Source organism: Lutra lutra, chromosome 1, assembly GCF_902655055.1.
Source record: "Lutra lutra chromosome 1, mLutLut1.2, whole genome shotgun sequence".
Classification (NCBI taxonomy): domain Eukaryota; kingdom Metazoa; phylum Chordata; class Mammalia; order Carnivora; family Mustelidae; genus Lutra; species Lutra lutra.
The window spans coordinates 96,845,809-96,868,517 of NC_062278.1; the positions used below are offsets into that span (position 1 = coordinate 96,845,809).

The 22,709-nt window shown below is 42.7% G+C and overlaps 1 protein-coding gene and 1 long non-coding RNA gene across 3 annotated transcripts in view; one reads left to right on the forward strand and one right to left on the reverse strand.

The window, feature by feature from the left end:
* Positions 1–13,900, reverse strand: part of PLD1 (phospholipase D1) — a 196,042-nt gene extending 182,142 nt beyond the window's left edge. The window contains exon 1 of one of the 2 annotated variants that reach the window (XM_047730574.1): positions 13,765–13,900. The gene's annotated coding sequence lies outside the window, so the exon portion shown is untranslated. The remainder of the gene's footprint in view (positions 1–13,764) is intronic. The other variant, XM_047730575.1, reaches the window with a different exon arrangement.
* Positions 13,901–15,047: 1,147 nt separating this feature from the next.
* On the forward strand, positions 15,048–19,937 carry LOC125100428 (uncharacterized). Its single transcript, XR_007127551.1, has 3 exons — positions 15,048–15,197; positions 18,367–18,504; positions 19,064–19,937. It is a non-coding gene; the product is annotated as an uncharacterized LOC125100428 (long non-coding RNA).
* Positions 19,938–22,709: the final 2,772 nt, after the last annotated feature.

Below are 22,709 nucleotides of genomic sequence, written 5' to 3' on the forward strand. Positions count from 1 at the left end.
CCTTACATTTTGTGATGGCTGTCATGTGAACCATCGCCTGGGAAAACTCATTTTCCGTTTTTCATGACTCATTAGTAAAATGATAGATAAATGGAGGGATCACTGATCCCTTAAATCGTGAAACCTAAAGAAACTTTAAAGGGAAAGGAAAAGTGCTCAGGCTACTGGGTCCAGGTAACACTCACCCATGCAGGGCTAAGACTGTCCTTCTGTTGTTTCATCAGCTGCAGCGGGAAAGTGGGCTTGGTGAGATCAAAGGGTACCAGTTCAATGCTGTGGAAGGCATTGCAAAACTAAAGGATGAGACTGAGCTCAGTAAATGACCATCACTTAAACATCCTCCACTAATGTAATTCTAAACTAATATCTGCAACCTTAAGCAATGCATCTACATTTTGAAGAAAACCAAGCCTTTGTGTTGGGAAACAATGCCTTCCAAGCCTACCTACCCTCTGAGAAGAGGTTCCAGGGTGGCTGGAGAGCCCAGAGGCTAATTCAGGGCCTGAAGACCTTCAGGTGAGGTTGGGGGGTTGGGGGGTGGGGTAGGCAAGGGTAATCATCCTCTCTGCCCTGGGGCTGATGAAGTCCTGCATCGGGCTTTCTGCTCAGCAGGGAACCTGCTTCTCCCTCTGCCTGCCTCTCTGCCTACTTGTGATCTCTCTCTCTGTTAAATAAATAAATAAAATCTTTTTAAAAATAAAAATAAATAAACAAAGAAGCCAGGCCTTACCTGAAGCAATGCCTCTCCTTCCCTGCCCCAGACCCAGCTAGGCTTATATGCTTATGACAAAGAAAAAAATTATATTCATTTCTGGTCATTCCTACTCATTGAATATATAGTCATTTTTTAAAAAGATTTTATTTATTTATTTGACAAAGAGATCACAAGTAGGCAGAGCAGCAGGCAGAGGGAGGGGGGAAGCAGGCTACCTGCTGAGCAGAGAGCCCGATGAGGGGCTCGATCCCAGGACCCTAGGATCATGATCTGAGCAGAAGGCAGAGGCTTAACCCACTGAGCCACCCAGGCATCCCTGAATATAGTTATAGACAGATGTCATAGCCTCTCTAGGTCCTTGGCCCTAAGAAATCACAGTGTAAGGTAACGTTTGCTCTATAGAAGTCACCAAATTAAAGGTCTATGATTTAGTGAATAAACAAACTAAATTAAGAAAAAATTCTGGGCGGAATCAAAAGATAGTATTAATACAGGCACCAATTTGATAAGAAGGAATGAGAATTAAATATCTGATCTGGTTGTGTTAAAATCATTCTAATTACAGGCAATTAAGTGAGGTGTTTATCCTTTATACTTAACCTGTGCTTAATTCTCATGCAATACTATAATGACTTCTCAACATGTTCTAAATTAATACCATTATTCTTTATTGGACTGCAAAAGTAAACCCCTCGTGCCTATCTAGCCAGATGTCAAGGTCCAGCTCTGGATCCTACTGGCAACTGATTCACAGGCCCGCGTTCATTTGGCCACTTATAGGGTCGGCCCTGCTGGAATGGGCCTCGAAGGCTCTGTAGCAGGACTGAGTCCTCATTGGGGACATCAGAGCATAGGACTGCGACTGCATGGGTAGTCCACTGCGCACTAAGCCATTAACCAACACGGGACTCTGAAACATCTCTCTGGCTCAAATAGCCAGGTCGTCTGGTCTCCACATATAATAGCCCACAACTTTGATTTTTAAAAAGGAGAACTTGCCTGTGACTAAAACCACTCTCTAAAGTATTTCTCTGTGTGTGAACTGGGACAGAAACAAGAACGCCTAAAAGCACTGAATTTTAGAACAAAATTAACTAATAATATACAGAAGAAAATCTAGAACACTAAAAGATGTAAAGGGAATGAAATATTTTTGGATGCTTTTCCTTTATTTTAAGCCAGGTCAATAGACAGGCGAGGACACGTTAGACTTTTAGATGCTTTAAAAAAAAGGTGAGGGGCGCCTGGGTGGCTCAGTGGGTTAAAGCCTCTGCCTTTGGCTCAGGTCATGATCCCAGGGTCCTGGGGATCGAGCCCTGCATCGGGGTCTCTGCTCTGCGGGAAGCCTGCTTCCCCCACTCTCTCTGCCTGCCTCTCTGCTTACTTGTGATCTGTCTGTCAAATAAATAAATAAAATCTTAAAAAAAAAAAGTGAGATATAAGTTTACATACAGTCTCTTTAACTTTATAATAGAGAAAAATACGGCACACTGGAGATTTGTCTTAAAACAGAAAGCGTGGGGGCACCTGGGTGGCTCAGTGGGTTAAAGCCTCTGCCTTCGGCTCAGGTCATGATCCCAGGGTCCTGGGATCGAGCCCCGCATCAGACTCTCTGCTCAGCGGGGAGACTGCTTCCTCCTCTCTCTCTACTTGCCTCTCTGCCTACTTGTGATTTCTGTCTGTCAAATAAATAAATAAATAAATAAATAATAATTAAAAAAATTAAAAAAAAAACAGAAAGCGTGCAAGACTGACGTGGGGGCTTCTGTAACATGTCTACCATTCTCTCAGCAGTAAGACACTATGCTGAGCAGCATTTTCAAAGTTTCCACTTAAGGAAAATCTAAAGAAAATAAGATAGGAAGACCAAAAATTACTCTTAAGAGTTATTCAACTTCCTGGGGCGCCTGGGTGGCTCCGTGGGTTAAAACCTCTGCCCTCGGCTCAGGTCATGATCCCAAGGTCCTGGGATCGAGCCCCGTGTCGGGCTCTCTGCTCGGCAGGGAGCCTGCATCCTCCTCTCTCTGCCTGCTTCTCTGCCTACTTGTGATCTCCGTCTGTCAAATAAATAAATAAAATCTTTAAAAAAAAAAAAAAAGAGTTATTCAACTTCCTAAGGAGTTTTTAAGAGACAGATGCCTACAGGGGCACTTGGGTGGCTCAGTGGGTTAAGCATCTGACTCTTGGTTTCAGCTTAGGTCATGATCTCAGGGTCCCGAGTTCCAGCCCTGGTCAGGCTCTGTGTTCTGGAGGGAGTCTGCTGGAGATTCTCTCTCTCCCTCTACCTCTGCCCCTCCACCCATTTATGCTCCCTAAATAAATAAATAAATAAAATCTTTAAAAGATAGATGACTACAAATCTCCCTAGAGTTAATCTCAGCAATAATTTAAAATACTGAGTGCAAACTCAGTCTACAATAGGGGAAAAGACACCTTTTGACCTCTGCTCCTCAAAAAAAAAAACCCACTGAAATACTTCTATTTTAAAGTATTTTTTAAAGATTTTATTTATTTATTTGTTAGAGAAATCACAAATAGGCAGAGAGGCAGGCAGAGAGAGTGGGGGGAAGCAGGCTCCCTGCTGAGCAGAAAGCCCAATGCAGGGCTCAATCCCAAGACCCTGAAATCATGACCCAAGCCGAAGGCAGAGGCTTTAACCCACTAAGCCACCCAGGCGTCCCTGAAATACTTGTATTTTAACTTTATTCTTACAAAAATAAAGAAAAATCTAAGTGATAATCTCTTTTTTATTGTTCCAAATAAATAAATGCATAAATAGGATAAAGGGCAAACAAAGAGGTAAAGATTTAAAAAAAAGTTTTCTAACATTTTTTAAATAACAGGAAGATTATTTGTTTGAATAAAATTCCTAAAAAGCCCAATATAAGTAAAAAACACAGTACTGGATTATATAATTAAAGTAGAAGATAAAGATCCATGTGTCCATATAAATAAGTAATGGAATAACTAACTAAATAAATAAATATGGATGGAAAGATAAATCTTCCATGCAGACACAGTCTAAATAATTCATAGAGCTACTATCCTCTCTAGGAGGTACAGCATAACTGCTCATCACGACATATGAGATGGGGTGCCTGGGTGGCTCAGTGGGTTAAGCCTCTGCCTTCAGCTCAGGTCATGATCTCAGGGTCCTGGGCTCGAGCCCCACATCGGGCTCTCTGCTCAGTGGGGAGTCTGCTTCCCTTCCTCTCTCTCTGCCTACTTGTGATCTCTGTCTAATAAATAAATAAAATCTTCTAAAAAAAAAGTATGTGACATCTTTCCAAAGGGTACAGTATTGAAAAGAGGCAAATAAATAACCTGTCGATAGAGAACCCTAGCACTCCCTCAGGGCAAGTGATCAAGATTACCATCGACAATAATACATCACGCTGATGATGCGTGCCCTTAATACAATGCAATAAGAATGGTATTTTACTGCTGTGGTTTTCCTCTCAAAACCCATAATCCCATAATCAGGAGAAAAAAATCATAAAAATTATGACTGAGGGACATTCGACAAAATACCAGTACCCCTTTAAACAGTCAAGGTCATCGAAAACATGGGAAAGTCTGAGAAACAATCACAGGCAAGAGAAGTCCAAGCAGAGAGGACTACAAAATGTAGGATTGTATTCTGGATGGGCTACTGGAATAGAAAAAGGATACTAGGGAAAAGCTAAGGAAATCTGACTAAAGTACAGACTTTAGTTAATAATGCGTTAATATAGGACGCCTGGGTGGCTCAGTTGGTTAAGCGGCTGCCTTGGGCTCAGGTCATGATCCCAGAGTCCTGGGATCGAGTCCCACATCGGGCTCCTTGCTGGGCAGGGAACCTGCTTCTCCCTCTGCCTCTGCCTGCCTCTCTGTCTGCCTGTGCTCGCTCGCTCTTACTCCCTCTGTCCCTGACAAATAAATAAATAAAATCTTTAAAAAAAAAATAATAATAATAATAATAATAATGCGTTAATATTGGTTCATTAATTCTAACAAAGGTACCCTACCAGTGTAAGATGTTAATAACAGAGGAAACCATAGCTTACCCACGTACACTATCTTTGCAACTTTTCTGTAAATCTAAAAAGTTTATTGGGGTCCCTGGGGGCTCAGTCCATTGGGCGTCTACCATTGGCTCAGGTTATGATCCCAGGGTCCTGGGATGGAGCACCAGGTCCAAGCTCCCTGCCTGGGGGGAGCCTGCTTCTCCCTCTGCTCCTCCCACCACTCATGTTCTCTCTCTCCCTCAATCTCTTTCTCAAATAAATAAATAAGCAGAAAATCTTAAAAAAAAAAAATAAGTAAAAATATTTTTTAAAAGGCAATTATACTAAATTATGGGTTCTTAATGAGATGCTTTTGGTGTACGTGGGGTTTAAGAAGCCCCAGAACTCTGCTCTCGGCATCCAGACCCCACCCCAGTTCCAACTGCCCCTGAAACATGGAGCAGTTTGAAAACCACTACCTTGAAAAACGGGGACATGTGACCATTACAAATGCCAGCCCATTCCAGGAGGTGGGGCAGGCCTCAGCTGCACGACGCAGTCCTGCCTTCAGCGGACTGATCAGCTTTGACCACAAGCCCCAGGCCGGCAGAACACACCTTACACGCACGTGCACTTGCTTAGCACTCGGTGGGCATCGAAGGACTCCGCTTCATAAACTCTCCAGCCCCAGAATGAGCAGGAACCACCGCAAACACAGGGTGACGGCTTTCACTGTCAACCCAATTAGCCTTCTTGGCAATGGAGTTGCAAAAATTACCTCTCCGTTAGTCAAGCCTGTTCAGTGTCTTCTGGTGGGATCGGACAGGGCAAACCTCGCCAACATGCATATCTGTTCTCCTAGTGTCTTACAGAGTGATGCACACGCCCCAGTTCCCATCACCCTCCCTAAACTGTCCCTCCTAGCACTCAAAAGAAGAGGGGGAACAGGGGCTTCCCGAAATTGATCAGGCTTACTTTCCATTAATTTCATGCTGAATTGATCCCTTCTGTCACAGGTAATTCACCCCTAGGACAGATAGGTGCAGCTGAATCGACTCCTCATAAGCTCTCCGAAAATGAAAGGTGACATTGACACAGGAAGCCACAAATTTTATTTCCCACGGGTCAACAGGGACCCTTGTTCCAAATGGCAGTAACACTTGTCAATGAATCGTTGCCGTGAACGTGATAATATCTGCAGGGTCAGAAAAGAACAATTAGGAGAGCAGTTGAACTGTTTGGGAAACCAGGGTTCACACTAACATCATATACTCATATAGCAATTGGGAGAGGCATTTGCTGAACAAGTAATTAGTGAGCACCTACTATGTGCCAGGCAAGTCCCTGAGTCACAGAGCTTACATTCTTGTGTAGGAAACTCGGTATTCAAGAAAATCTGACCAGAAGAAGAATTCAAACAGGGTAAGTGCTGGGATGAAAATAACACATAATGACAGGCTAGGAGGGATGAGCTGGGAGGCAAAGCAATGCAGACTGAGTAAGGAAGCAGATCCCATGGTCAGGGAAAGCCTTTCTAGGAAGGTAACATTTCAACTTTTTCTCATGACCTCAGTGTTAAAAAGATGCAAGCCATGCTGGGACTTAGGACAAGGGCATCCCAGGCAGAGGGAACAGTGCCATCCATTCAAAGGCCCTATGGTGGAACCCATCTTGGAGTGTTCCAGAAACAGAACCCTTCTGATAAGCCCACGAGATGGGCAGTGGCCCCTGAGAAAGGTGATAACTGAGGCAGTGCCTTCAGATCTGCTCCTAGGAGCCCTGGGGTTCCAGCGCTGAGGGGCAGCTGATGCCAGGTGGTAGTCAGGGAGGGAATACTGGAGGAGGCAGCTGGCTCACTGTCGGCCATCTAGTAACTGTCAAGAAGAACAGCTCTCCTTTTGGGTATTTACATAATGGGATTTTACAGAGGTGCTCCTTTAGAAAAGAGGTTCTTAGGGGTGGGGATGGAGAATGGAATGGTTCATGCCGATATGTATTATTCACAGCCTTACAAAGATAACGGTGCTAGCGATATCCTTCTCCCATATAATGTGGAGCTGAAGAATGTCATGGGAAGGGTGTTTTTCTGACACACCATGAACTAATTCACTCCTACCTGGAGAGTATACCCTGTTCTTCTTAATTCTAAATGCATTTTAAAAACACACCTCTGTAACTACACTCATTGGTAAAGAGCAATGAATCATGCTTCTTCTATTAAATACTATACTGCTATTAAATGAATCAAGGTTCCTCTATTATACGCCATGCTAGACTTATGGGTTAAGAAAAAATCAAATTTTCTAACTAATGTCAAAACATATACCCCAAAAGCATAATTATCAAAGGCAAACAGTTCACTCCCTCTAGTTAGAACCAGATTTGCAGCCAGAAGTCTTCCCACTACTTCTCATCACTGGGGTCTCATGAAATCCCACTCTCATTCAAGATTTCCTCCCAGGCAAAATTCATCTCTCCCTCAGCCATATTCCCACAGAGCCACATCTCCATGTCTACTCTGGCAGCAATTCCAGTTTGCTTGGTTATTATTCACGGATGTCGCTCATACACGATTTGGGACAGAGACAGGAAGGCAATGTGTGAAAGAGGGGACCTAACATTTCCTGGGCCATTTCTATGCTCCAGGCTCATGTTAAACCATTTCTAGGCATTGTTTCCTGCGGTCTTCACCATAGTCCTGTGAGACAGGTACAACTTTTATCCCTGTTTTACAGATGGAGAAACTAAGGCAGAGAAAATTTTGAAGTTACTGGTCTTATACCACATGGTGGTAGAGTCCTCTAGATCTGAACGCAAGCTCTTTGGCCTAAGGCTGAGGTCCACAGTCATTATTTCTCCCAGTGGGTACTTTGTGGAGCCCAACTGTGCCTTACAAGCCTCACACACCTACTTTGCTTAGTCAACGCCCCATCACCCTGCATTCCCAGCCCTAAGAGTAGCAGCTTGGTGTTAGGATTGAGGCGAGGTAAGAGTTGGGGTTACAGTCTTTCCGCCATGTTCCTAATTTTGAAATATTTACCATCTACATATCCCAACAGGTGGGTTTTTCCTTAGGATAATAGGATTCTAGCTGGATATTCCCCTCTCCCTTTTCTGTTTTTGTTGTGGTAGTAGTGGTTGTTTTTGACATCACTATCATGTTAGTGCCACAAATATACTTCCTCTCCAAATCCTGTATTCTTACCTTCGCTTCTACATTTTTATTCCAAAGTGGGAGAAATGGTGAGATTTTTTTCAAAACAATGTCAGATTTTTTCTTCAGTTTGCTATTTTTCCTACTGTTAGCCCTTTTTACCAAATCTCCTACTTTGGGTTCTGCATATTCACACCACCTCCCTTCCATACATCTGGAGCTGTTTTCCTGCTGCTCTAAGCCATGGAACCCACATCCCAATCCATTGCTACCTCTCCAATCTCATTTCAAAGGACTCTTTCATCAAAACTTGGGTAGAGAACATTGCAGGGGAAAAGGCCAAAAAAAAAAAAAAAAAGAGTACAGATGATAAATCCCACAGACTGTTCACTCCACATCTACAAATGTATTTGTAAGAATAGTTAAATGGCACAATAGAACAAATAACTCAGTAAAACAGCCATAAAAATCTTCTTTTCTGGAAATATCTATATATTTTGAATAAAATGAATCACACCATCTTCCTTCATCCATTAAATGTACCTTTTCATTCAGCTCACAACTATGGTTCACCACAATGGACACTGGAGACACAAAAATGTCAAAAACACAGTCTGTGGCCTCAAGAGCTTTCTCCTCTCACAGGGAAGGTAGATAATAAAGAAAACAATTGCAAACCTAGTGATTCCAACATCATGCTCTGTATAAAATCTATGCATACGAAAATGATGTAAACAAAAATAGACTAGATGGGTAGGAAGATCCCAAGCAAGGGCCAAAGAGCCACCCGGTATCTCACTGTCCCCATCCTTTGTTGATTAGCAATGGTTTTAAGCAACATTGAAGTCACTTCATGACAAACCAAAGGAAAATAATTTTAACTCCGTTTGGCATCTCGAAGGGCAGTAAGAGGTAACACACTAAAAAGCAGTCTTGTAGAAAGAACTGGTAAGATTTTAGCCCTGTCTTCTCATTCTTTGCACCCTCTTCTGCTTCTTCCTCTCTCTGCATTTGTTTCTACCTCCCTGTCCACCACTTTTCTTTTCCCATATTTATTCCTTATTCCCCCTCATTCAAACGTGGGGAAAAAAATCGCTGTTGAATACTGAACTTTGATGTCCCTGTTCTTAATATAAAGTTTGTCAGTTTATGCCCTTAGATGCATCTCTCTCTCAACAAAAGGACCAACCAAATGAAGTTATTTTTATTTCCGTGTTGCTCTTGGCTTATTTTCTTTTGGGCATCAGAGGTTTTCAAAAGTTTCCCAACTCGAGATCCAAAATACTCAAAAAATGATTGAGTACAGAATAACGATTCCCTTTGTGCAGAGGGGAGCCCAGGGCCACAGGCATCACCAACAACTGGGATAAGGAATCTGGGATCTGGAGCCCTAAGCAGCAAGACTTCCCATGGCCCACAGCTGGCCATAAGCTTCTGCTCTGTGCACCCCTGACATCACCCAGGATTTAATTGAGCAGATTAACTCCAGGATGGTCAAAATGATTATTAAAACACTGAAGCATTCCCCCCCCCCCCGATTGGTAAATATCCCCCACCCCACCCCCGTGCAAAAAAAAAAAAAAAAAAGCATATAAATGGCTAAAAGACACATGAAAAAATGTTCATCATCATTAGCCATCAGGGAGATTCAAATCAAAACCACATTGAGAAAACACCTTACACCAGTCAGAATGGCCAAAATCAACAAGACAGTAGACAACAAGTGTTGGAGAGGATGTAGAGAAAGGGGAACCCTCTTACACTGTTGGTGGGAATGCAAGTTGGTGCAGCCACTTTGGAAACAGTGTGGAGATCCCACAAGAAATTAAAAATAACTACCCTATGACCCTGCAATTGCACTACTGGGTATTTACCCCAGAGATACAGATGTAGTGAAAAGAAGGGCCATATGTACCCCAGTGTTCATAGCAGCAATGGCCACAGTTGCCAAACTGTGGAAAGAGCCAAGATGCCCTTCAACAGACAAACGGATAAAGAAGATATGGTCCATATATACAATGGAATATTATGCCTCCATCGGAAAGGATGAATACCCAACCTTTGTATCAACATGGATGGGACTGGAGATTATGCTGAGTGAAATAAGTCAAGCAGACAAAGTCAATTATCATATAGTCTCACTTACTTGTGAAGCATAAGCAATAACACAGAGGACATGGGGAGAAGGAGAGGAGAAGGGAGTTTGGGGAAATCGGAGGGGGAGACAAACCATGAGAGACTGTGGACTCTGAGAAACAAACTGAGGGTTTTGGAGGGGAGGGGGTTAGGGGGTTAGGTGAGACTGATGGTGGGTATTAAGGAGGGCACGTATTGCATGGAGCAGTGCGTGTGATGCATGAACAATGAGTCTTGGAACTCTGAAAAAAACAAAATAAAGTTTAAAAAAAATAGAAAACTGGAAAACAAAACAAAACCAAAAAAACACGAACAAACAAAAAACACTGTGGCCTTTTCAGACCTTCCCAGGATCTCTATCCCAACCTCCTCAATCAGGAGATAAGGCTTACTTAGCCCAAAAGAAGTTTTCCAGGAACTTACCTTGGAAATACAGGTCATAACCACACTCCCCCTTAATTTCCTCTTCTGAACAATAAGGGAGTCAAACTGATTTTCTGATTGCAATTATGTCAAATTATTTCTCCCTAAGGACAAGGACAAGCTAGGAATATCACAACCTGAAAAAAGCTTCTTTGTTGGGAGGATGGAATCTCAAGTTATAGAGCACTGGTGATACACCTGTGCCCAGATTCTGGGTACAGGCCAGCAGAGATAGGACCACAGGTCTTCCATATGCCAGCTGTATGATCTCTTTGTGCTTCCAGTCACCTCATCTATGAAACAGACATGATATTATTACCTCTTCACCAGGATTATTTTGAGGATTAAATGTGTTCACATTTGTAAAAGGCATAGAAATAATGCCTGGCACATGGTAAGCCCTACATAAATGTTGGTTAAATAAACCAATCATTTTCCTCTGTCCCTGCAATGTTTGTTTAATAAATTCAAAAATTAAGAAAATTTCACAGCAGAAAGAGAAAAAAGAAACCCTGTGACATTACAAAACACTGACATACATACACTATGGTTGAATGACCCAGCACGAAACATCTGGGACCCAGATTTTACACTGCACTGTGAATTCAGGGAGACCAACACGCTGGAATGCATTCCCACTGCAGCCAAAGATGTGATCTGTACAACTCTTTTTCTAATCAGGAAAGTCACGGGCTTATGGGAAATGTAAGTTACAAGTTTCTCATTTTCACTCTGCAACAACACTTATCCACAGCCCAGCTGGAGAATAAGTTTTATTGTGTGGTGCTAACACTTAAAGGATTGTAAATATACAACCAGGCTTGGCACAGGGACAGCTGTCTCCTGAACACAATGACTCAGACCAACTGTGAGTTTAGACCCACATCTCCTGTGCTGAGTCCTCTAGCAGCGATGTTTAGTAAATACCGGGAGGGCAGAAGAAATTACTATACCCAACAGCTAGCTTGGTCAAAACTGCTTCTACTTATGAAAAAGGTGCGATGATCTGAGCTCAGGCATCATTAGATACATGCTATTGCACAGCTAAAGGAGACAGAAGTATTTGGATGTTCTGTGAGATATATTAAGGAGGAGGAAATGATCAAGAACAATAACTCCCCCCTGGACTCCTCCTGATTCCTCCCTCTCTTCCTCCCTCTGGAAAGCTAAACTTCACAATACTTTTATATGCAAATTTAACTAGCTCACCAGCTTACCAGCTCACCCATATCTAGTAAAGTCACAGATCTTTCTTGATGGAGATAAGATTGACTAAACACAAACTGGTTGTGGCTTTTCACCTTTCCTCTTTAAAAGTGCATTTCTGTAAAGCTATGAGAACTCAAACTCTGCTTCATGAGAAGACCAAAGCCTGCAGCACAATCATGGCCATCAAAATATTCTGAAAACCCTAGAAGAAAGATAAACAGTGTTCTGTGGGTGGACAGCGGGGATGGAAGCACAATGAGAAGCACGTAACGCGACTGAACTGTATGCTCACAAATGGCTAACGTGGCAAATTTTATGTGATGTATTTACCACAATAAATATAAAACAACTTTAAAAAACTCTGTAAGAGTTCGAGGTAAACGAATGTCATAATAAATTCTCATTAAGAAACCCACACTTGGGGGCACCTGGGTGGCTCAGTGGGTTAAAGCCTCTGCCTTCAGCTCAGGTCATGATCCCAGGGTCCTGGGATAGAGCCCCACATCGGGCTCTCTGCCCAGTAGGGAGCCTGCTTCCTTTCCTCTCTCTCTGCCTTTCCTCTCTCTCTGCCTGCCTCTCGGCCTACTTGTGATCTCTGTCAAATAAATAAATAAAATATTTAAAAAAAAAAAAAAAGAAAGAAAGAAACCCATACTTGGCCATCAGACAACTCCCAAAGAGCAGGGTCTCCCACTATCCCATTTTAAGTGAATCAACAAACCTAAATGAGCTTTATACAGCACTTATCACTGTGAGTAATAACTACTCTGACATCAGGGACAAACATGGTAAAAACACACCTTCCTCAAATCCTTAACTACCCTGCTTTTTGTATGGATTGTGTTATACTGGATCCTGGAAAGGCACACTGGGAGTTCACACAATTAGTTGAAAGATCCCCAAACGACATTTAAATGCTGTAGACAGCAGTTGGCTCCATAGCTCAGGGGTTAGAGCACTGGTCTTGTAAATGCTGTAGACAAATTCAAGCTAAAAGTCAGTGTACAGATTCAATTGTATGAATCTTACAAAACACTGAATACTGAAAGATCTTTATTCAAACAGGCAATGCGTAAATGTGGTTTCTGTGAACAGTTCAAGCTGTCGATTCTTTTCATTCTTTAAGCTTTCATCACACCACCATTAATTAGCCCTTTTAACGAATCGCAAAGGTCTCTGGGTACCTAGTCCCACAAAAGCCCTCAGAAGGCCCACAAGGGGTTATATCTCAACTGAAGTTGGCAGACCTGGCAGATAAAAGTTAATGGAACTCTCCATTCTGGGAAAGACCTAGAGATGATCAAATACAGAAACAAACCATGTGGTCTTAAGCATCTACCTGCATCTAGTACTTCCCAGAGTAAGTAAAGAAGGCAATAAACCGAGACTTGGAGAAGCAGCAAATATAGGCGTGGCGATAGCTCTGGACTGATTGTACAAGGGCAGCTCTGAAGGGCGTCACAAGATCCTATACAACGCTGGGAGCACCCCGCTCCTGGATCCGAGACTGAGGTCCCAAACACCTCGAGGTGAAGAGAGACAAACGAGCCCTTTAACCCAAGCCCCGCTCCCGGCCCCCTTGCCCTTGACCCACCCCACCGTCACCACCTCGTGGGCGCACAGAGTAGCTGCGTGCCCACACGCCCAGGGCCGTGCATCTGGAAGGCTGGGCTCTAAGCCTCGGAGCGCAGCACTTCCTGCTTGGTCCGGGATGCCGGTCCCCTAGCGCCGCCATCCCCGTCATCCCGGCGCAGGGCAGGACCCGGTGGCACCGGCCCCACTGCACAGGCGTGGCCCAAGGTGCATCCCGAGGCACGCCCCCATTTCCCTAAAGCCCGCGCGCCTCTGCCCTCCAGGCAGAGCCCACTCGGGCGAAAGCGCGCCGAAGTTGGCCTGCGTCGACTCCGCTAGCCCTGGGCCCGAAGGCGCGCACGGGAGGCCCCCGGCCCCCTGGGAGGCTGGTCCCGCGGGGCCGTCCGGGCCTGGCGCCCGTCGCCGACGCCTCCGCCAAGGTCCCGTCCGAGCTGGGCTGCGAGCGGCCGGCTGCCCGGGGGCCGGCGGGAGGAGGGACGGAGGGCTAGGGCAGCGGAAGCCAGACGCTTGCGGGAGCCTGGCGCGCCCTGCGGCGGCGCGGCTCCTACCTGTAGGACGAAGGCGGCCGCGGGCACCTGCGCGGTAACTGCGAAGTCTCCGGGCTCGGGTGCAGCTGGCACAGCTGGAGGCGCGGAGGAGGGGAGGGGGGAGGGCCTGAAAGGGGACCGCGCCGCGCCGCGCCGCCGCCCGGAACTCGCAGCCGGGATTCGCCCCGGCCTGGCAGGGGTGGGGCGAGGCGGTGCCGGGTCCGGGTGCGTCGCGGCGCAGCCTAGCCGCCCCCGCGGGCCAGGAGGGCTCCGTCGGCGGGGCCTGTGTCTTTGTTTCCGTTTCTTCTTCTCTGTCCTCCCCGAGTTACGTGACTCAACTGTGTCATCCTACAGAATGTTCACTAGCATTATTGTTACTACTTTCAGGAACTCTCAACCCACCAGGTGCCCAGGCACTGTTCCAGGAGTTTTGCCTGTGTTGTCCTCCCCCCTCCTCTATTGCAGCCAGGAGCCACAAGGGGCCCACTCTGCAGGCAGGGCAACACGGGTCGAAAAGGTGAAATTACTTGCTTGAATTGACAGAGTTAAGAAGTTGGAGGCTTGATGACATCACCTATAAGCCTTCTTCCAACTTCCCAGACGGGTGTTACTGCTAATTTATAGGTAAGGAAACTGAGGGCCAGAAAAGCGAAGTAACCAGCGTAAAGTCACACAGATTTAGAGAATACTGGAATTTGTGCCTCGATGTCTTTAAAACGCAAGCTAATTCAGAAATCTTAGCATAAAATAGTAGGTTGGGAGTAAAACATGGAAAATTCCCATTCTGCCCATGGAACGGTACAAATACAGCAATTTTTAGATTTTTAGTCCACCTAGAATAAATTAAGAGAAAGAGAACCTGTTGCCTTGTGGCTTGATGAGCAGGCCTTTTGGAGTATGGTTTTGACTATAAGCCAGTTCCAGCCTCATTACATAATACTACATTCGGCCAAGGCCAAAGGAAGCAATCCCTCCACGTACAGCAAACTGTTAATAATGATGGCCACTTTAAAGCACTTAATGGATATTGCACAGCTGAGACAGGCGGACTTACATAATGTCTTCCTGCAAACATGGAACTACATGAAATGAGAAATATAATATTCCAGTCCTGGGAAAGGAATGGGGGGGGGGTGAAATTGCAGTCTGGAACTCTTTTTCCTGTAACCTATAGTTGCTCATCCCTCCCAAGACTACATTTTTTTCTCTTGAGCACATCTTTTCCTAATGATAGGAGAGTCACACAGCTGTCACTCTTTCCTTGTTGACAGAAATGATTGATGTCTTTTACATCCTAAGATACTCACAGATTTTTACAATTAAACACATGGCCCTCTGACCAAACAGAGTATTGCCTAAGGAGAGTTTGGCTGGTGTAAGACAGGCATGTTACTGAAAGGCGGATGCTCTTTCCTCCTCTTCTTTCTCAAGTTTTATTAGTCACAGATGATTTGGTAAGTAATTCTACACACAATTAACTGCACTCTTACAAGCTTGTCTTTAGAAATTAGAATGCTTTTGATTGAGAAGCAGCAGGCTATAAAAACTGCATCCCAAACCTAAAACAATAGGTCTTTCTATTAACTGTGATTAAAAATAAAATTAAGTGCACTGCCAATAATTGAATTTCTGCTTCCCTGTGCTAGAGGAATCAAATAGTAAAAGGCCGTTATGGACTGCCAAAGAGAAGTTTTAGATATGGTATGACTCTATGTAATTCTTTCTATTTTCCTGAGCGATTGGTGATTGTTGGTTGTTGCTGTTATTTTCCCAAATCTTGCCTATCTTCAGAGATGTGAAGAAAAAAGTGACAGCAAAATCCTTTTATATATCCATGTGGATACACATTTGACATTTTTATCAGACAAATGATATTCTAAATCCTCTTTAATTTTCATCTTTTCTTCTCAGTATAAAAGAAATATATGCCCATTTTTATTAATTTCTACATTTCTATTTTACAAAAATAGAGAGTTTTGGAGACGACAGAAAACAAATACTTTCAATTAAAATTACCTCTAACCCCCCCAACATATCACCCCATTGTTAACATTTTGATGTATTCCTTTCTTGTTCTTGTTCAAACCATAAACAAATTTTTATTATAAAATTAGCACCATGCTATACAAGTTAGAATCTTGCTTGTCTCACTGCTTCAGTATTTATGAGTATTTTTTTACTGTGACTAATTTTTTAAATATAATTTTTAATGTTCCGGCCATTTTTTAATCTATTTATCTATTGATGGCTTTGAAGATGTTCCAGACCTTTGGGCAGTTTACAAACATGCTAGAAGGAACACTGTGAATACCAATCTTTGTTGAGATCTCTAAATTCCTAGGAGAAACTCCTTAAAGTGGAACGACTGGGTCAACGTTTATAAACATTTCAAAGCTCTGTGAGATATTGCAAAGATACCTCCCAATTATTAAGTATCATTTGCCTATATTAGAAAATGTGATGGATCAAAATCATATCTTGTTTTAATCAGCACTTACTCAATAACAATAATGATGAACACTATTTTTTCATGTTTACTGTTTGTACTATTGACTGAGAATGGTATATTAGTATCCATTGCTTGGTTTTTTATGTAATATTATTGCTTTTTTTGTTAATTTGCATTAATGCTTTTAAAAGAAACATTATTTATACATACATATACATTACTTATAGGACAGTCTATAAAATATAATGATTACTAATACACATATTATTTATAGATTGCTTTATAAAATTTGCACACCAGTGTGCTCCCCCAGATTTTCCCTCATGGTATTTCTTTATATGTAACATTGTTGCCCAAATCATCGAGGTCAGTTTGGGATGCCCAGCATCTATCATCTTTTAGAATAGTCCCATTTTCTTTCTTTTTCTTTTTTTCTTTAGAGAGAAAGGGAGGTGGGGCAGAGAGAATCTCAAGTAGACTCCACGCCCAGCATGGAGCTGAATGCAGGGCTTGAGGTCATGACCCTGAGATCATGACCTGAGCTGAAATCAAGAGTCAGGCGCTTAATGGACTGAGCCACCCAGGCACTCCTGGTAGTTCCATTTTCTTATAGAGCACCCTTTCCCAAATGTGTATAGTCTCAGCAAGACAGCAGTTTGGGGCAGCAGTCTCTAAGGCAAAGGGCAGATCCTTTCTCTGACTCCCACCACCACTCCATTTACCCCAAAAGCCAGGTGGACGGAATCTCAAGGAATGAGGAAGCAACCAGAGCTGTGTGGGGTAGGACTCACTGAACAGAGGCAGAAGCAGCTCCAGCAGCAGATTTGCCCTGACCAGGGCAACCCACTGAGAGACAGTTAGTTTCCAACTTCCTGATTTTTTTGTTTTTAACCTTCTGCACTTCCTTAGCATTTGCTGTCCCCAGCATTGCCTTAAGTCTGTGGGCCCCCAGTGCTCTTTTCTTTCAGATGGCAAGCGTCTGTGTGCATTGTTTGCCTCACTGACATAACCTGTGTGATTTCTGCGTCTTCCAGCCCACCTGAGAGTCCCCCCATTAGCAACCATTCACTCCATTTATAAACATTTAATTACTAATGCTAATTAACGAACCACAGCACATAGCTACTCTAAAAATGCAAAGTATGGAGGAAGGTATTTTATCCTTGATCACCTGCTGACATAAATCAATTCAGCCATCATAACAATGACAGAAAGATGAGAATGGTGTGGTTTTCGAGACTTAAAATTTTTTAAAATGCATGACCACGGCTAGGACCAAGGGGTTCAAGAGAGAATGAGGAACAGAGTACATGTTACCAAGGTATGTCAAAGCTCCGTGTGTCTATATCTTCATCTTAGCTCTCTGTGGATCCTTCATGTTCTGTAATTTCTCCCAGCGATGTTCAGCTTATGGGCTGTCTAGTGCATGACTCTTTAAAAAGGGGCCACCCTTGACACCTCAGCTCCAGCTGAAACACCTGAGATGAAGCTTTTCAGTTGCCCTCAGCCAGTCCCTTTGAAGGGTTTTCTTATCCAACAGTCGTTAAATAAATCTAATAACTTTTTAAAAATATCTCTATATCTTCAATGTTTACTTGCTGTTCAAAATTGTACTCATTGTCGGGTACCTGGGTGGCTCAATTGCTTAAGCGTCTGCCTTTGGCTCAAGTCATGATCCCAGGGTCCCCATCAGGCTCCCTGCCTAGCGGGGAGCCTGCCTCTCCCTCTCCTCCCCACTTGTGCTCTCTCCTGTTCTCTCTCTGTCATTCTCAAATAAATAAAATCTTTAAAAATAAATAAATAGAATTCTACTCATTTTCATGGATTTGTACATATGTATAAGGTGTGATTATTAAATAAGAAAACATACACAATAACTTAAAAGAGTGAATATTTGTTTAGAACAATACAAGTGTATGTCAACTGATGGCTGCAATTATATTGAAGTAAACTATAAAAGCAACTGTACTCAGTTTCCCATAAAATCCAGAAATGGCACAGTAAAAACTGATCCCAAGAAAGTAATGGCTTTAGGAACCCATAATAAAGAAAAACAACTTTTTTTCCCCAAAGCAGCTTTATCTAAATATACTAATATATTTTTGGCTTTTAGACTTAACATCAAATACAAGTGTTTCTCCATTCATTTGTCCTAAATACCTACTATATTGCAGGTCCTGTTATAGGAGCCGAGGATACTGCCTGAACAGAATGGAAGACTCTGTCTGTCTGTCTGAATGGAAGTCTGTCTGTAGGCAGACAGACCTGAAATATAGAGGAGATGCTGGTACCGTGGAGGACTATAAACCAGGGTAAAGAAAAAAGCTTCGCTGGTGGGGTTGGGGGAGACAGGGAAGGCTTCCCGGGTAAGGTAACATTGGAGCAGAACGAAAGGAGCAAGGCTTGCGGATGCCTGAGGATAGATCATCTAGGCAGAGGGACTAAGGAGGTACAGAGTCCATGAGACAGACGTGTTTGGTGTTTTCAAGGAAGGGTAAGGAGGCAAAGGTGAACACAGTGGCATGAGCAAGGAGAAAAGTAACAGACTGAAATCACAGGGGCAACAGGGAGCTAGTCTCTAAAAGGAAGAAGTCTGAATTTTTTTTTAAAAGATTTTATTTATTTATTTGACAGAGAGAGAGATCACAAGTAGACAGAGAGGCAGGCAGAGAGAGAGGAAGGGAAGCAGGCTCCCTGCTGAGCAGAGAGCCCGATGCGGGACTCGATCCCAGGACCCTGAGATCATGACCTGAGCCAAAGGCAGCGGCTTAACCCACTGAGCCACCCAGGCGCCCAAGAAGTCTGAATTTAATGTCAGTTGATGTTGAAAGCTTCAGGCCAAAGAATGTCATGCTCTGACTTCTGTTTCAGAAGGACCATACAGACTGCTGCGTGGAGAATAGACCCCACGGGGGTGAAGGTCGAAGCTTGAAGACACAGCAGCTGCCCAAGCAGGGTGGACTTGAGCGAGAGTCGTGGAGGTGATAGAAGTGGTCAGATTCTGTATCTTGGTATAGGTAGGAGAGAAACCAATATTCAGAAAGCCAGATATTCAGGAGGAGCCTTATTTGGCAAGGGTATCCACTACTTTTCCCCGACAATAAAAAGTTCATGGGGAGATGAATTAGTGAAGCCATCAGTGGGGCCAATTAGTTTCATTCGTTTTGCATTTTTTATCTTCAGTGAGGTAAATGTTCTATTTGTTTGTGAAATGAAAGTTTGAGCTCTTAGAGTTTACCCCTGTAGAACTTAGTTCTACCACCTTTAGTCCCATTCCTGTCCCGTACATATTCCTATTTCAAAATTACAGACAGATTTCTTTCCCGTCAAGTTCTTTATTCAGCCTTCACCTAAATAAACATACAACCAATTCAGCCTCTTCGTTCCTAACTGCAGTGCTGGTTGAAATCAGATATGACACCTTTAGTCTCAGAATCATCTAGCATCAGACCCCCTTCTCCTCCATTATCATTAGCATTCTTTGCATTCTTTAAGAAAAATATTTCTGCAAACACTTGTTTGGTTTTATACTTTCCTAGTTCAATTTAGATTTAGAAAGTTATGTCTGTCATACGAGCAAATGTTTTTGCTTAGAATAGAAATAGAAGGACTAGTTATAAAAGGTTTCTTTAATGATAGTAAGAAAAGCGAAACTTCCCAGGGTGAAAGCCACTTGGAGCCTGCCCATGTGCCTTCTAATCTTAGAGAACCTCCAGAGAATTATGGAAGTGTTTTCTTGGTAAACATTTGCTAACAGCTAAGGGGTTTGGGAAATATTTTCGTCTCCCTGCATCTTTTTTCATTTTCTAGGAGAAGTGCAATCCTAGGGATAGACACTGGCTCTAAATTGTTGCTGGCATAGGTTCTCATACTTGTACAGTCTGTTGAATCAGATGGGCACTTTCAAACTCGTGTCTTTGGGTAGTTTGTAAGGCCAGTCAGGACACCCCTATGCTCACACCCCAGATAGAGCAAAATCAGCTCTCAAAAACCTCTTAGCTCACACTTCAATTGAGCTCAGAGTATTTCTGTGTAAAGACAAAGTGGAATGAATGAATGAATGGTTTCTTTATCAGGGACAATTTATTTGGCTTACATTTTAACTTTGGCTTATAGACCCTCTGCCCAAATATGTAACTGCACTATCCTTATAACAACAAAAAATCAGGGGACAAATTTCAGAGTTATAGATCCTTAATATAAAAATACAATGAAAAAGACCCCTGCATAACATCAAAAATACTTTCGAATTCTTTCCTCATCTCACTGTTGAGATGCTGTTCACTGTTCACTGCTGGGAATCTGCACAGGCCCGGGGGCTCCAACACCCTTAGGACCAGAAAAAAATAAGATATTCAGAATTTTATAAATTTGGGAAAATTCATATAGCATATATTATATTCACCCCCAGCAAGCCCTGGGATTGCACCCCATAATTGAACCCCTTATAGTTCTGCAGCAAAAGATGTAATAAGCACACTGTACGTAAAATAAAGACACTTGATAGGCTTTTTTTTTTTTTTTGGAAGATTTTATGTATTTATTTGACAGAGACACAGTGAGAAAGGAAACACAAGCAGGGGGAATGGGAGAAGGGAGAAGCAAGCTTCCTGATGAGCAGGGAGCCCGATGCAGGGCTCAATCCCAGGACCCTGGGATCATGACCTGAGCTGAAGGCAGACGCTTAATGACTGAGCCACCCAGGCGTCCCAATACTTGATAGCCTTAAACCAATGCAGATCAGGTTTTGTTGTCAAGTGAGTTATGAACAAAACTTGGTTTTCAGAGTTTCTTGAGTTTTAGAATTGCAGATAAGGCATCAGGGGGACCTGAATTAAAACAGAACTGAACAGACTCTACAGTCAAAGAACACTTTAAAAGCCTTTTCCTACTCTCACCAATTCATTCAGTATCTTTTTTTTAAAGATTTTTTTTTTTTTTATTTGACAGAGAGAGAGAGATCACAAGTAGATGGAGAGGCAGGCAGAGAGAGAGAGAGAGAGGGAAGCAGGCTTCCTGCTGAGCAGAGAGCCCGATGTGGGACTCGATCCCAGGACCCTGAGATCATGACCTGAGCCAAAGGCAGCGGCTTAACCCACTGAGCCACCCAGGCCCCCCTTCATTCAGTATCTTAAAGAACAGTATTTTCTTGTCAACTAATCAGAGGTTAGTGGGGTTTTTTTTTTTATAGTTTTTACAGTTTTAACAATTGTTTTTAGCAAGGAGAGCCAAAACCCATTTGATAGTCATTTGGGGGAAGATTTCTAAAATGAATTCATAATGTCTACCTCCAAGTTTTTTAAAGTGGACAGATACGAGCATTTTTACAGGTGACATGTTTTTCTCAAGCCAGTCAGGAAGGAAGCCCTTGCAAAGGTATGTTATCATTACGCTCACACCACAGTCCAACTTTCCTTCAAAAGTAGAAACTCCCACTTGTGATCAAAGGAACACTTTTATTTCGGAGGTATAGGGTGTTTTAAAATTCTGCTGTCCCATCACAGAATTGCTAGGCACTTGTTATCCTAGAAAAGACAGAATGTGAACACTAATGTTTTTTAAAAATAAGAACATGTAGTTCCTTTATGTTGGACAATTCTGCAAAGTACTCAGCCATGATGAAATTGAAGACCTTGTCCAAGATACAGAATGTTTTCAACATCACTCATCATCTTCTTAGAACAGTGAATAGTTTACAACAGTTTAAAGCCCTGGCTTTTATACTATTATCTCTATTGGCGACATCTTGTAACGATTTGTACACTTCTAGCTCCACTTCCTTTGCTGCAAGAGCTTCTTACCTCTGAGTGACACAATGAATAAACATATTTTTGAAGCTATTTCTGTATCTCTATCCCAGAATACAAATTTTATTCCAGACAAAGCAGTTCTCCCATCAGTGGTGACATTGACACCGTTTTTCCAATAAACACTGTTTTTGTTATGGAATTCATATATGTTGGGAATATATTTTTACTCTGTTGGTACATCTTTCCATTATTCAGCAGCTCTCAGCCCCTATCAGAACAACACACCCTTTGTATTGTGGCAACAACCTCTTTATTATCTTGAAATGGAATTAATTCATAGTTTTAGGAATCACATATAATGTATTGGCACTAAAGGAGAAGTAAGAGAAAGTAAGTTATAGTGAAATAGACTATCTCTCAATATGTAAAATTCTCAAACAACATCAGAGGACATAAATAGAAGGATCAGATGTTGGTATTACCTGCAGTGAATACATTTTTATTTAAGACAGATTTCCATCTAATTATGGTCTACATAATTGCTCCTCAAATTTTGATGTGTATATAAGCGACCTGTGGTTCTTGTTAAAATATGGATTCAGATTTCACAGGTCTAAGACAGAGCATTTCTAGTAAGTTTGCAAGTGATTACAGTGCTACTGGTCCCCTCAAATCTGGACATCTTGAATAGGGAAGGTCAACACAATTGCTTTATGTTGACATTTGAATGGGACAGTTACAACTGTTGACGGATAAAGGTGTTGCTG